We start from the raw sequence: 13,037 nt of genomic DNA on the forward strand, positions 1-13,037 counted from the left end.
GGTCTAAAGCAGTGCCTCAGAGTAACTGGGAGACGTGGCCACTTTTTTGAGGGTGAGAGAGTCTGTTTTCAAGGTGCCATTGCTTTATTATTAATTTGTTAAACACTGACTGCTCAAAACTCTTTGAGGTGCAAAAAAGGGCGTGAGCTCTGCCTTGGGGACCTCACCGCTAAATAAATGTATCAAATCAAACCCATGCTGTAGAGGGTTGTGCTGCACACGAAGGTGAAGCTGGTTAGAGGTGGGGTGCAGGTGCCACCTCCTCCATCAGTGAAGGGTCTCACTTCTTTTACAGCACTGAAGTCGGGAGGAACGCTCGCAGATCAGCAGGTCAGGGACCCGCTTTCTCTAAGTATTTCTGAGGTAGCAGTAGGACCCCTTGGTTTGGGAGCAGAAAGGAGCACTGGGCCCAGTGAGCTGAGGAATCCTTCCCTTGCATGTTCTTGGTTGAGTGCATCAAGGTGGGCAGGGGGGCTGCTTACCCAGGCAAGCTTGTGCTTCCTCTCCCTCCCCACCAGTGATGCTGGAAGTACAGTACCACCCTCTGGGAACAGCTCTGAGATATCACCCGATGCCTGGCAGGAGCCCCTCAGGGGGTGCTGGACCTCTTCAAGTGTCCACTTAGTGACCAGAGCTAAGTGAGACCAGTGAGGTTCACTTTGCTATGAAGGTAACAGGGCAGTGGAACAGGCTGCCCAGAGAGGTTGTGGAGTCTCGTTCCCCGGAAATATTCAAAACCTGCCTGGACGTGTTCCTGTGCCCCCTGCTCTAGGTGTGCCTGCTCAAGCAGGGGGGTTGGACAAGATGATCTCTAAAGGTCCCTTCCAACCCCCAACATTCTATGATTCTGTGAGATTCCCACCTGATTCTCCTCATTTCCTTAATTCTGGAGAAGGGGGAAACAAAAGCAATATAGAAAATAAATCAATATTTGAAGTTTACCTTCTTAACTTTCAAGTCATACTTGCTGTGGGGTTGGGTTTGCTGGGTGGGTGCTTAAGGCCATGTGTTCCCAGCCTGACGTCTCCTGTGCCTTCTTACCTGCAGCCCCCTGCACCCAGGAGCCATGAGCCGCCTGCAGAGCTGCCAGAGCAGCCCCCCAGCCGCAGCCCCCCAGTGCTGTTAGGCTTCCCTGCTCCCCCAGGAAGGTGCCTGTTGCTGGCAGGGAGAACCAGCTGCGCCTGTACCCAGCCTCTTGCATCCCTCCCAAGGTAAGGACCACATCCTTTCTGTCTGTGAAAAGCAGGGATTTGCAAATGCAAATGAAAGCTCAGTTATTTCTTGGATTGTTGCATCTCCTGCCTTGCCTGGGTGGGCACTGTTCCCTGGGCAGCGCACACAGCTGCCTGCAGTTTGCCCGTCTCCACCTCAGCTTGCCAGGAGGGCAAGCTGCTGGGTCAGGGGTGAGAACTGCCCTTGTCTTTCAATTAAAAGGTGATTTTGAAGGTGGGATAGCTCCTGATGTAACCTGCTACTTGCAGACTGAATCCTGTCTGTGAATTTGCTCATAGCTTTAGAATTGCTGCTGGGATGTAGCCTGGGCTGCTGCAAGGAGCCAGGCTTGGGTGGGACCAGTGCCTTGCGACTGCCTCAGCTTCCCTGACGTACTTCTGAGGATAATTGTCTATAATTTGCCTCTTAACGGTGCTCTAGAGTCTTCCAAAGCACATGCTGTCTTTTCTCTCAGTGTAAAAGGCCTTTGGGGTATTTTGGAGGCTTTCTGTGGTGGGGGAGCAAGGGGTGGCTGGGGCGGGGTGTTTGGGAGGAGGCTGAGCTTCTGTCCCAGTGAAACAACCTCATTTACCCTTTGCATTTTGCAGTGCGTTTTCTTTAAGGTTAAAGAAGTAGAGCTTGATTTGCGGGAAGTGAGCCGGGGCTGAGGCTGATGCAGGGTTAACCGCCTTCCTGCTGGGTGCAAAACTGGTATCCACAGCTGAGGAGTGGAAATCAGGTTTAGCAACCAAAAACTTGATTTCTAGGATTGTTTTGGGTTTTGAGATTTTTGGACCTCTTGTTTTCATGGTTCTCCTTGCACACAGAGGCATCAGGTGTGTGTGGGAACATACAAGGATCATGATTTCTCCATGTGTGTAATCTCCTGTGCAGGGGAGCTGGGACATGGAGGAAGATGTGGCTGTCACCAGCATTATGGGCATGGGCACAAGATTCCTGTTTCAGGAGGTCTGCAAAAGGGTTGCAGTGTCCCCAGTGAGCTAAAAAAATAACTCAGAGCTGGGGTCTGGCTTATTGTGATTCCCTTTGACAGCTCCCAGCCTGCACCTCTGGAGCTGGGATCAGCTGGGATGCTCCAGCCAGGGAAGCAAGGGCCACTTAGCACTGCTAAGGCTGACATCCTCAGCTGTAAATATCCAGCCCTCTCTGACCCTCCTGGTAGCTCCAGCACTGCTGTTTTCCTAAGAGTTATTTGACTCTTTGTGTTGCACTTTTCAGACAAATGGCTTTTAAATAAAACCCTCTGCTAACTCGTTAGGCCTCCTGTCCAGGTCACTTCCTGCATGGGTGATTTATAGGGCTGCTTTTAACGTTTTATTACCTTTAAATCGCTGGGGCCAGTCAATCGGAGTCTATCCCATTAGCTGTGGTGAGTGGCAGTCCAGGGCATCAGGCTCTCCTGCAGCCTCCCTTGCTTCTGGGGAGGCCTCAATGCTCTGAGAGCAATCACAAGGCGAGAGGTGGGAAAGAACAGGAGGAGGATTCAGATAAGGAGGAATAGATCTGAGATAGATAAGTGAATCACATAGGAGTTAAGGAGATAATTGGGCTGTGATCATATCTGGGGAGCCGGCTTATCTCCTGCCACTGGTACATTCTCGGCAGCATGCCCTGCAGTGCATGCTGGACTGTGTAGCAATGGGAAAGGAGCATCAGGGATTGGTAAGGAGGTGACTGGTCCAGACCGATCCCAGCAGGGCATTTTTGCTGGAGCATCCCTGAGTGCCCTCCCTGGGTGGGATGTGTCTGTATTAAACTCCTCCTGTAGCAAATGCCAGCCGACAGCACCTTCCTCCTTGCCTCATGCATGCACAAGCCACTTTAGCTCCCGGCATTCCTTCTGATTCAGTGGGCTGCTCCCAGGGATCCTTGAGTCCACTTCCTTGCCATCTCAAGCCCTCTTCTGCAATTCCTTCCCCCTTTGAGAAGAGCCAGCTCTGGACAAGTCCTTCCCTCCCTGATGCTGGGGTGAGTAGGGCTGGACCCAGCCCCAGCATGCAGGAGGCTGCTGAGTGCTGCTGGGGACTGAGCGAGCAGAGACTGCTCCAGCTGGGAAAACTAAATGAGACAGAGATCATAAGTGATGTAAGGCTGCAGCAGCAGCTTTGATTATCTCTGGTTTTGTTGCTACTCTCCCCCCGTGCCCTGTCTTTGTTCCACCTGTGCTTGGAGATGTTATTCAGTGGAGTTTTCCAGATCTTGGTAACAGGGGAAAAAAACCCCGAGCTCTTGCACAACCAGAGCTAATGAGCTCTCTCTGGAAATAAAAGCATCCTAAGGACAGCCTTGTCATACAGAACAGCCCGTTCTCTGTGGCTGCCCCGGCCACTGCCTCTGAGTGATAGCCCAGCACAGGGCTGTTGGGAGCTGAGCAGAGTCATCACCTCCTGTCCTTCCCCCCAGCCATTGCTCATGTGAGGCATCGAGAAAACTGAGCCGTGGTTTGCTCCTCTGGCAGAGCTCTGCTGCAAGGACAGGGATTTGGGAGCTCACCTGTGCTGTCCACACCCTGATGCACTCTGTTGCTTTGTGCACACTCGTGGGACAGGGGACACATGTCCTCACAGGACAGGGTCAGCTTTAACTGGCTTGGAAAGGGATTTGGGTAACATGTTGGCTTTCATCACCCACTCCCCCGGGGTGGATGAGTGTAAGGATATGGGCCAGCCGCAGCTTGCTGCAGCCCCGTGTGTCTGCAGGGAGAGCAGACCTGCAGTCCCCGAGGGCTGTCAGGGTTGTCAGGCACACTACAGCCAGGAGGGGATTTATCTTGCAGCAAAGCCGGCATCTGAAAGCCATCACTTCTTATGTGCCCATGGTTTGCTGGAACTTGTGTCGTCTTTGTCATATGTCTGTCTCTGCCTCAAATCCCAGAGCAAAGACTGAGAACTTGCTTGCAGAGAAGAGCGGGTTTTCTTTTTTTCCTCCACCTTTAAATATTTATTCTGAGCTCTTAAGATACGCACACTGCGGTCTGGGGAGTCTGCCTGTGTGCTGGCAGTGTCTCCTGCATGGCAGAGGTGGGGCTGGCTGCCCTTCCCTCCAGGGAGTGCAGGCAGAGCCTTCCCCCTCCTCCTGCTGCTGCTCCTGTGCAAGCGCTGGGTCCAAAAGGAGTGATGTGGGTTGTTCACCTCTTCCCACACATGTGCTCATATGGGAACATAGCCCAAGGCTAAAGTGCTGTGCAAAGGCAAAGGCGGCTTGGGGTTGTAAGCTGTGTTTTTGGGGAAGGGGCTGAGACAGAGCTAAAAGCAGCCTCGCCCATCTGGCGAGCTCCATTGCTGGAGTGGCATATCCCAAATGGCACCCACCCCTCCATATCCTGCCTGACTTTCCCTGTCCCTGGTAGCAGGCAGAACTGCTGCTGGAGGCTTTCCCTCTCATCTTTGCAGCTTGTCTCAGGCTCTCAAGGTCATGCAGGTAACGGATGCAATGCCGCCAGCCTTGGCTTTGCAGCCTAACCTGCCGCGCTCTGCTCAGCTGTGGCTCTGGGCCTCCCTCCCTTTTGTTTTTCTTGCTCTACTTTTCCAGACCTTCCTGCTGCCACCGCTTGGACACACAGACTGCATTCAGGGAGAGTGGCCCCATGCCGCCGGGACGCATGTGCCTGGCATGCTGGTGCTGGGGAGCAGTGGCTCTGCCCCAGGATGTGCTGGGCACCGAGGGGCTGTGCCAGAGCACAGCCACACGGCAGATGTGGTCCTGTGTGTCCCTGCAAAAGGGCAGATGGAGTCCCAGCTGGCTGCAAACTGGCACCCTCCAAGCACTTCCCTGGAAGCTGGTTTTCCTGCAGAGCTGGCTCACCTCCGGCTCTGCCACAGGGGTGCCTGGACCAAGGGAGAGGGGGTTTTGCATCTTCTCCTTGAAGCTCAAGTACAGTGGTGTTAAACTTCTAGGATTAAAGCGAGGAGCTGGTTTCTCAGCAGCTCGGCGAGGGATGGGAGGATATCTGTCTTTCCAGGTGAGCACACAAATTGCTACCTCTGCTTCCAGCTGCTGCAGCCCAGGTGACCTGCTCAGCAGCTGGCATTCATTGGCAGACCAGCTTGTCCCTGGTCCCCCCTGGCAGTGCCAGCCACGGGCTCCCTGGGACCTGTAAGCATGTGGCCACTGATGCAGAAAATCCTCTGCAGAGGCCTAGGATTGGATGGCAGGTGCAGCTCTGCTGGGCAATGCCTTGAAAGCAGCATGTAGCCAAAACAAAGAGGCAGAGGAGACAATATCTGATATAGTGGGATTTTTTTTTAAAGGAGAAATAATTGCAAGCCAGCGCACTGGTACAGCGCTAGCACTGGAAAGCTAAACTCCAGTAAGCTGCAAAGCAATGAGGTTGGGACCATGAGGGTGGCTTCCTGAGCTGCTTTTCCCATGCCCGCCCGCCCTCTGCCTGTACCTGCCACAAGCCGGCAGCAGGATCAGCCCTCTCAACTCTCACTGAATTTCAGACCAGAACTGCCTCATTAGCTGGAAGTTTTCCTAGGATAAGTTACAACTGCTGTAAGGAATGCAATTATTTCTCTCTTTTGCTTTTGCAGCTGTGGGCATTGAAGTTTGGTGCTCTTACACTGTGTCCTTGTGGAGCTCTTGCACACAGGAGGGTGCTGCCAGGAGGAAAAAAGTTAAATTATAGCAAGGACATTTTTAGGAAAGAAGCTTTCGTTATGAGTTTGTTACCGCTTGGTTGTCTCATTGTGTCAGGGCCACTGCACCCATGCAGAGCGATACCAGCCCCTGCCAGGCCCTTCCCTCCTGCCTGACCTTCCTAGCACTTGCCTGTGTGTGGCTTGGTAGTGCCCCTGCCCCTTCCTCCTCGTAGTGTCACCCCTTGCCCAGGACTCCACCACCCCAGGGCTCCCTGGCTCCGGTGGGATTATTCACTGAGCAGCATGTCTGCGGGAGCAGACAGTGCCAGAAGTGTCTCCTGGGAGTGAAAATATGAGGTCTGAGACTTGTAGATAATGTTTCCTTAAGATTCAAGCTTATTCAGTCATCGGTCATTTGACCTAACAAAAACCTATGGCAGTCTATGAGCCATGGGAAAAGCTCCCAGAGCACACGCAGAGGAAGTTTGCAGCTGGATGTTGCAATAACTTATTAGCGAATGGTTGAGATAAGTCATGTTTTATAAAATCAGCCAGGAAAAAGGCTGCTGATTAATTCTTTTTAATAAACTATGGTGAGCAGTGTGTTTTGGTTCAAGACAGACTGACTTGTTACAGTGATTCATGGATTTTTCCGCAGGCGAAAAAATCACTTTTGTGGGGATTGCTGGTGAGCAGGGTGCCTGCTTGCCTTCGTGAGTAATTTCCCCCCCCCAAAAGCACCAGGGTGTAGAAAAACTATGAACTTCCTTGTGGGAACTGCTGGGGGGACTTGAGAGGGAGGAAGGGTATGCTTGGCTCTACCACTGCAGCTGATGACTGTATCCTTTTGAAGAGCACTGCAGGAGGTGTGGGAATGGGAATTTCACTGCCAGAAACACTGAAGAAGACAAATCTTGGGGAAAAAAGAGCAGAGCTGAGATGTCTGTGCGTGCTGCCCTGGGCTTGCTAAGTGAGGTTGCTTGGGACCAGCTGATGCTCCCCCTTGCAATGTGCTGCAGCACGCCTTTGGCAAAACAAACACCAAAGAGAAGCGTGTCCCAGCATCGTTCATTTCTATTTATTTTTTTTTTTCCTAGCACCTTAGCTTTGTGCTGGAAGCCAGCCAGCCTCCGTGGTCCTCCGTGCCGCTGGGATCCACGGGTCCGGGGTGGGAGCGTGTGCAGGAGGCGGCAGCGTGTTGTTGGAGGTGTAGCATGTGTCTGTGTGATGCTGCTTTTTTAAAACACCAGGGGTGGGATGGGGAAATGCCGGGCGAGGCACTAGTCATAGGTGTGAGCAGTGCTTGAGCCTCGGAGGCGGCGCTGGGGGTGGCAGCAGCCCTTGCTGTGGTGTTGGGGGTTGTTTCTTAGTTTGGAGCTGGCAGCAAAAAAATAAGTAGCAGTTCTGCTTTGCCTAAACTTGAAACTTGATTTGGTTTCTTGGTGAGGTTTTTTTGACTGTTCTTGGTGAAAAATGAAGGTATTTGGCCTTGAGTTGAGTTAGGCCTTTGGTCTAAAACCTTGAGTTTCCCGGCACAGGAAAGGCAAGGTGGCACCATGGTGGGAGAGGCTTGTGTAGAGATGCAGTTGGGAAGGTGGAAGAAGGAGAAGTCCGCCTGGAGCTCGGTCCAGCTCTGGGAAGCTGCAGGCAGGCTGACACACCCTGTGGTGCAGCAACACCCCACAGCAGTGTGTCTCTGCTCATCAAATACCTGCCCGGGTCCCCTGTGCCCACAGCCGCTCCGTGGCATTGGCAGGGGCTGCGTTCCCAGACCAGCATGCCGCCGCCTCCTTCTCCAGCTCTCCCTCCACCGCAGCGCCCATCCCGTATTCATTACGATGCCTGTGTACTTCTCTAAGCTCAATATACTTTGAATTACTGCTCATCTATTCCTCTTGACATCCTCATGCTCATAACTAGGGAGCCTGCGTTACCCATTTGCACATCTGTCAAACTGCGTGTTCCTTGGCCATTTCCAGAGATACATAAAATTGTCCATGGTTATGACATTATTGACAACCCACCCCGTCTCCTTCCCCCTCCCTGAGCCCAAATGGCTGCCTCGCTTTATGAGGATTGATATTTGGGCAGTAAATATTTTAGAGCCTCATCTGATGAGTGTGTCTGTGCGGGTGAATACATTTCTGGCTGAGGACAGATGTTGGAGCTATCTTCATTGGAAATGCAGGGCCTTGTCTTTCTCTCCCCAGCCTTTGCAGCATCTCTGTCATCTCTCTCCCACCCCCCCAGTACTGCCTGTTCCTGGTGGGAAGGAGAAAGGGAATCAGAGGGAAAAGTCAAGCAGAGGTTGCTAGGAAGGACTAGGGCTGGCTGGGCTGGCAGATCTCTGCGGGGGACGTTGGGTACCGATGGCCCATCGCTGCAGCATCCTTATGCTGGGCTCCCCATGTCTGTCAGCACCAGGACTGAATTTCCATGGGCAAGGTGTTTTCCTTTCTCAAACCTGGGGAAAGCACCAATTCCTGCTGTGTTGGACAAGTAGTTGAAAACCCTTTTGAAAAAACAGACAAGCGTCAGGCTGTCTGTGGTTTCTAAGGGATATATTTTGACTCGGCTGTTCTGAAAAGCTTCTTCATCTCCCAAAGTTTCAAAACGCACTTTGGTAAATGCCTCTAAAGCGGGAACAACTTCGGAACAACACAGCCTGGGTGACATGGACAATTTTTTTTATCTTGCTGAGAAAAGCAAAGGAAGCCATTTTCAGTTCCTTAAAACTATTTGCTCTCTTTTCCTTCAATCAGCAAAACAAAAAGCATTGCCTGATTCCTAGTGAAGAGAAAAAGTAGATGCAGCTCTAGCAGAGTAAGCCAGTGCGATGGGAGCAGTGCTGGGCTGGGCTGGGCTGGGCTGCTGCTGACTGCAGCTGGGGGTGTCGCAGCTGGGCTTGGCCTGGCTCTCAGCTGAGGGCATCAGGAGTTGGGGAGCTTTTAAAGTACATCTGCACTGGGGCTCTTGGGGAGTTTTTCTTGTCCTACTAAGTGGAGTTGTCCTTGCACCCAGATCTGAGCCTGAGCTGGGACTCAGGACCCTTCCCCGCAGGCAGGAGCATGGGGCACACTCTCGCCCGCAATGGGGTTGGAGCACGTGCAAGGCAAGTCTGTCCATAGGTCTCCCTGCTCAGTGCCGCCTTGTTGCCATTTTGCTGCTTTTTATTTTTTCTCTCTAAGCCTGGAGGGAGTGCATTGAAATGTGAAAAAAATCAGCTACCTGGGGGTGGCTTTGCAACCGCTCCTTGCAATTCCTTGGAGCCTTTGTTGTGAGGGCAGGGGTTTCCTGACTCTAAAGTGGGGTGCTGTGTGCCAGGCTGGGACCCCTTGCCAGAGGGGCCAGGGTGAGGTGATACGGGGACTGCTGGGCTGGCACCCCTGCTGGCGCATCACCTTGACACCAGCTGTTCCCAGGGGGTGGGTGTCCTTTCCCCACCCTCTTCGCTTGCTGACAGGGGAGCAATGTGCAAAGGGGACTTGCAGCACTGCTGGATGTTCAGGGGCAGGGAGTAGGTGGAGCATTTCCGGGTCCTGCTGCTTGGGCTTTGAAGCTGTTGCATAGGCAAGGGGGGTGCCCAAGGGAGTACGTGGATTTCCAGAGGTGCCTTTTGGGCCAGAGCCCATCAGCCACCTTCTTGGGGGCCACTGTGCTGGTGAGTGCAGGTGGTTGCTGGTACCTCAGTGCCGGTGTTTGGTACCATTGCAGCCCGTCTGTCCAGTTTGCTTATGCAAGGAGAGATCTGCAGCATTGAAGAGCTAATCTGTATGGGACAGACTGCAAAGGTGCTGGGGAGAAGAGGCACTGTCCAACTCTGCTTGCAAAGGTTTGTGTCTCCATCTCCAAAAAGCCTCACTTCAGGAGCTACGCACCAAGGTGAGGAGTTCAGTGGCCTCATTTACTTGCCGATGAAGGATGCTGCCCTGGCCCTGGCCAGTCTGCTCTTTAATAGCAAAATAGGATCTATTTATTTATGATTTCCGTGGGTGGTGTTTTGGATGATCTATTGAGCCAGAGTGAGATATTTTGAGGGACGGTGAGATATTTTAAAAACATCTCATCACTCTGGAAATATCCATGGTGCAATAGCAGCATATTAGTCATTTGGAAAGCGAGTGATTTCAATGAAAGAAAAAACATTTCATCTTGTCAGAGCATTTTCACTCACTGTCTGCCAGGCAGCTGCTGTCAGTCTTCAGTCTCTGTGGCTGGTTTTACTCTTCTCAGGCTCTGCCTTTTTATTTTGTTTTCTAACAAGAAATAAAATAAACCCTCTAATGGATATTGGTAGCTATGAACTCATCAGTTGTCAGTAAGAAAAAGCCTTTAAAAAGATGCAATAAACCCTCTTTGCACTGGATTATTTCCAGTGGGATTATTTCTCCCGGGGACTATCTCCATTTGGAAGGAGAAACTCCTCCTCCAGGTATTGGCCCTTGAACAAAAGCCCCTGCCTCCAACATGATTTATTCTCCTGGAAAGTGGGAGTAACTCCAATACTCTTGCACACCAGCTGGGGAGGCAGAATTAGGCTCATGGAGGACAGGAGGAGAGAGAGTTTTCTCCTAAGAGAAAAAAATCTGTAAGAAAACACAAATGATGAGACCCCATCCTGCAAGGGAAAATAGCACAAAGCCGTTCAGCAAATCAAAAGCCAAATGAGCTGTAAAAAAAACACCACCATGGTAGGAGAGATTTTCACTTGGAGGGAATCTGCCATAAATCACCTAATATTCAGCTTTGCACTGCCATTTGGGAAAACGTTCATCATATTCTGCTGGTCTCTGCTCTACTTTATATGTATCTATAGCTGGGGTTTCTATAGCACAGCCCACGCGCCCTGGGGAGAAGGCCATTCGGCCAAGATGCTCCCATCTAGTTTGATCATTCTCCATAATCAGGTTAAGAGTAATTAAACTGTAGTTGCACTGTGAGTACTATGCATTGTTGCTTTGTGGGATGCAGTTGCCATTGCCTTGTGCAAACAGTAGATAACTGCTTAAATGACTAAAAATTATCCCTTTGTGGTTAAATGCTTAGTTGGTGTTTATACCCCGAGTTTTCTCAGGCTGCAGGATGCTCAAGCACATCTAAGGGCACCTCCAGGGAAGCCTGGTGGGGAAGTTTTGAGCTGTTCACAGGGTGTTCCTCTGCTGCTGCGGCTCTTCCTTGGTCTTCTCCTTTGAGTTAGGGAGTCCTGTCTGGGTCTCCTTTGCACTCACTACCGAAGTCCTGCATGCACAGGCAGCTGCCTTCGCTGGGGCTTGCCTGCTCGTCCTGGCGTGCTGCTGTGGTGCTGAGCTCTGGCTGCATCCCTGTGCATGCCCACGCCACCTCCCACCACTGTGGTCAGAGCGACTCCAGCCAGGGTTTTAAAATAGAAGCTATTAAGTAAAGAGCAGGAGAGGGCAGGGGGGAGGCAGCTGGGTCCCTCCGGGAGGATGCCAGCACTGTCTCAGGGTTTAGTGAGCCCTGCTGTCTTGGAGCCTTCTCCCCAGCTCCCCTGGGATGAAAGGGACATTGCTCCCCATGAAAGCAAGAATCGGGGGTCAGGGTGGCAGCTTCCCTGGACCAAGTGCCCATAAACCGCATCTCTCGCTAAAAACTGGGCTTGGCAGACGGGACTTGTAAGCTTTACAACTGTTACCTTTTATTTCTGGCAAAGTGAAATGAAAATGGCAAACCAGAGCCATTTCTTCCCTGTAACCTTTTCCCTTCCATGCCCATGCTTGACCCAAAATATTCTCTTTTGGTTTGCACTTGGAGCTCCCTTGCTGGATGCTCTTAATTCAATAAATACAAGCCAACCTCTTGCGTTTCTTGTCCAGAGGCAGCACTTATTACCTGCGGGGTGAATCTTCTGATCTCTTGCCCTCTTGGCGTGGCACCTTCTGCATCCCTTTGCTGGTGGCGAGCGTGTCCCTGTCCCGCGCCCTTGAGTCAGCAGTATGCTGCTGCTGCCGGCGTGCTATTTCGGCTTAAAAAAAATAAGAAAGTTTCAGTATTTAAAGTATTTAAGCAGATGGGAAGCCACAAACTACAGTCGGTGGAGGGAGCGTGTTTCATGACTAACAAAATATGCCAGGTAGGCCGTTCCACTTGAGATATTTTCAGGAATATAATCACTTTCACACATCTTCATAAATTTGCCAAAGTGTTAGTTTTCCCCCATATGGATCAGGGAGGATGCAGCATGTCATGACTGTTGCACAGCATCTTGAATGCTTTGTCTGTGGTGGATTATTTTTTTCTTTAATTTTTCCCCCCACCCAGGCTGTAATTGAAATAAAATTTTGATTCTCCTTTCCCTGTAATTAGCGCGGGCAGAGGGTCATCCTCAAGCGTTTTGGTGGGGGAGATCCTTGGCCTCCATCCAAGGCAGGGCAGAGGAGGCGGTGGTTAAATCTCTAATAATTCCCCCCAAAAAGGCTGAGGTTGGGCTGGAGCAGTGCAGGAGATGCTGTCCCCAGTGGGGTACCAGCAGGCGACAGGGGGATGCTCTAAGGGAGCCCCAAGGCTGCATCCTTCACATTGAGCTCCTTTGAATAGATGATCCAGCGTTGCAATGGGGTAAACAAATGCAAAATATTTTGAAGTCATTCAGTCTCAGCACTCGATTCTTTCTTTTCTTTTTGATACCATGGCAAAATTAAATAAAAGGAGCCATTTTCTGCATGTTATTGATCTTTCACTCAAAATCTGGGCCCTTTTCCAGGAAAAATGAGCCCTTTTGTGAACAAAGAGACAGGCACCTTCCCAACAAAAGTCAGCTTTCAAATCCAATGTTCTGTGTGTTTGAAATTTCATGTTTCTGATAGGAAAATATCAATTTCACTCAAATTTGCAGGGAAGCGATGCTGGGGGCGGGGCGAGAAACTGCCCTGAATGGACTGATGAGTACTTGAAGGCCAGATTGCAGGAGGGATTTTAAAGCAAAGGGAAAAGCAACCTTGTCACTGATTTTGAACAGCTTGTGTTGTGAATCTAGAGCCAGGGTGTTGGGCTGGAGATGGTCCTGCCATCTTCATCCCTCAGGGACCTGGAGCCTTCATTCACTGTACACCCTGCACGTGGCAGGAGGGCTCAGCCTGGCTCTCCTGACCAGATCTCAGCCTCAGTGGTTTATAGTCCCTTTTTTTTTTTTTTTTTTTTTTATCATGGTGGCTGCTGGGGACAGATACTGAACTGATGTAAGTTGGTGTTGCTCTGTTACCT

At 51.2% G+C, this 13,037-nt stretch overlaps 1 protein-coding gene across 1 annotated transcript in view; it reads left to right on the top strand.

Annotated features, from left to right (window-relative positions):
* LINGO1 (leucine rich repeat and Ig domain containing 1) overlaps positions 1-13,037 on the top strand; it is a 164,470-nt gene that overhangs the window by 14,897 nt on the left and 136,536 nt on the right. The window contains exon 2 of the mRNA XM_075099929.1: positions 1,048-1,211. The gene's annotated coding sequence lies outside the window, so the exon portion shown is untranslated. The remainder of the gene's footprint in view (positions 1-1,047; positions 1,212-13,037) is intronic.

This window comes from Phalacrocorax aristotelis, chromosome 7, assembly GCF_949628215.1.
Source record: "Phalacrocorax aristotelis chromosome 7, bGulAri2.1, whole genome shotgun sequence".
In the NCBI taxonomy this organism is placed as follows: Eukaryota; Metazoa; Chordata; class Aves; order Suliformes; family Phalacrocoracidae; genus Phalacrocorax; species Phalacrocorax aristotelis.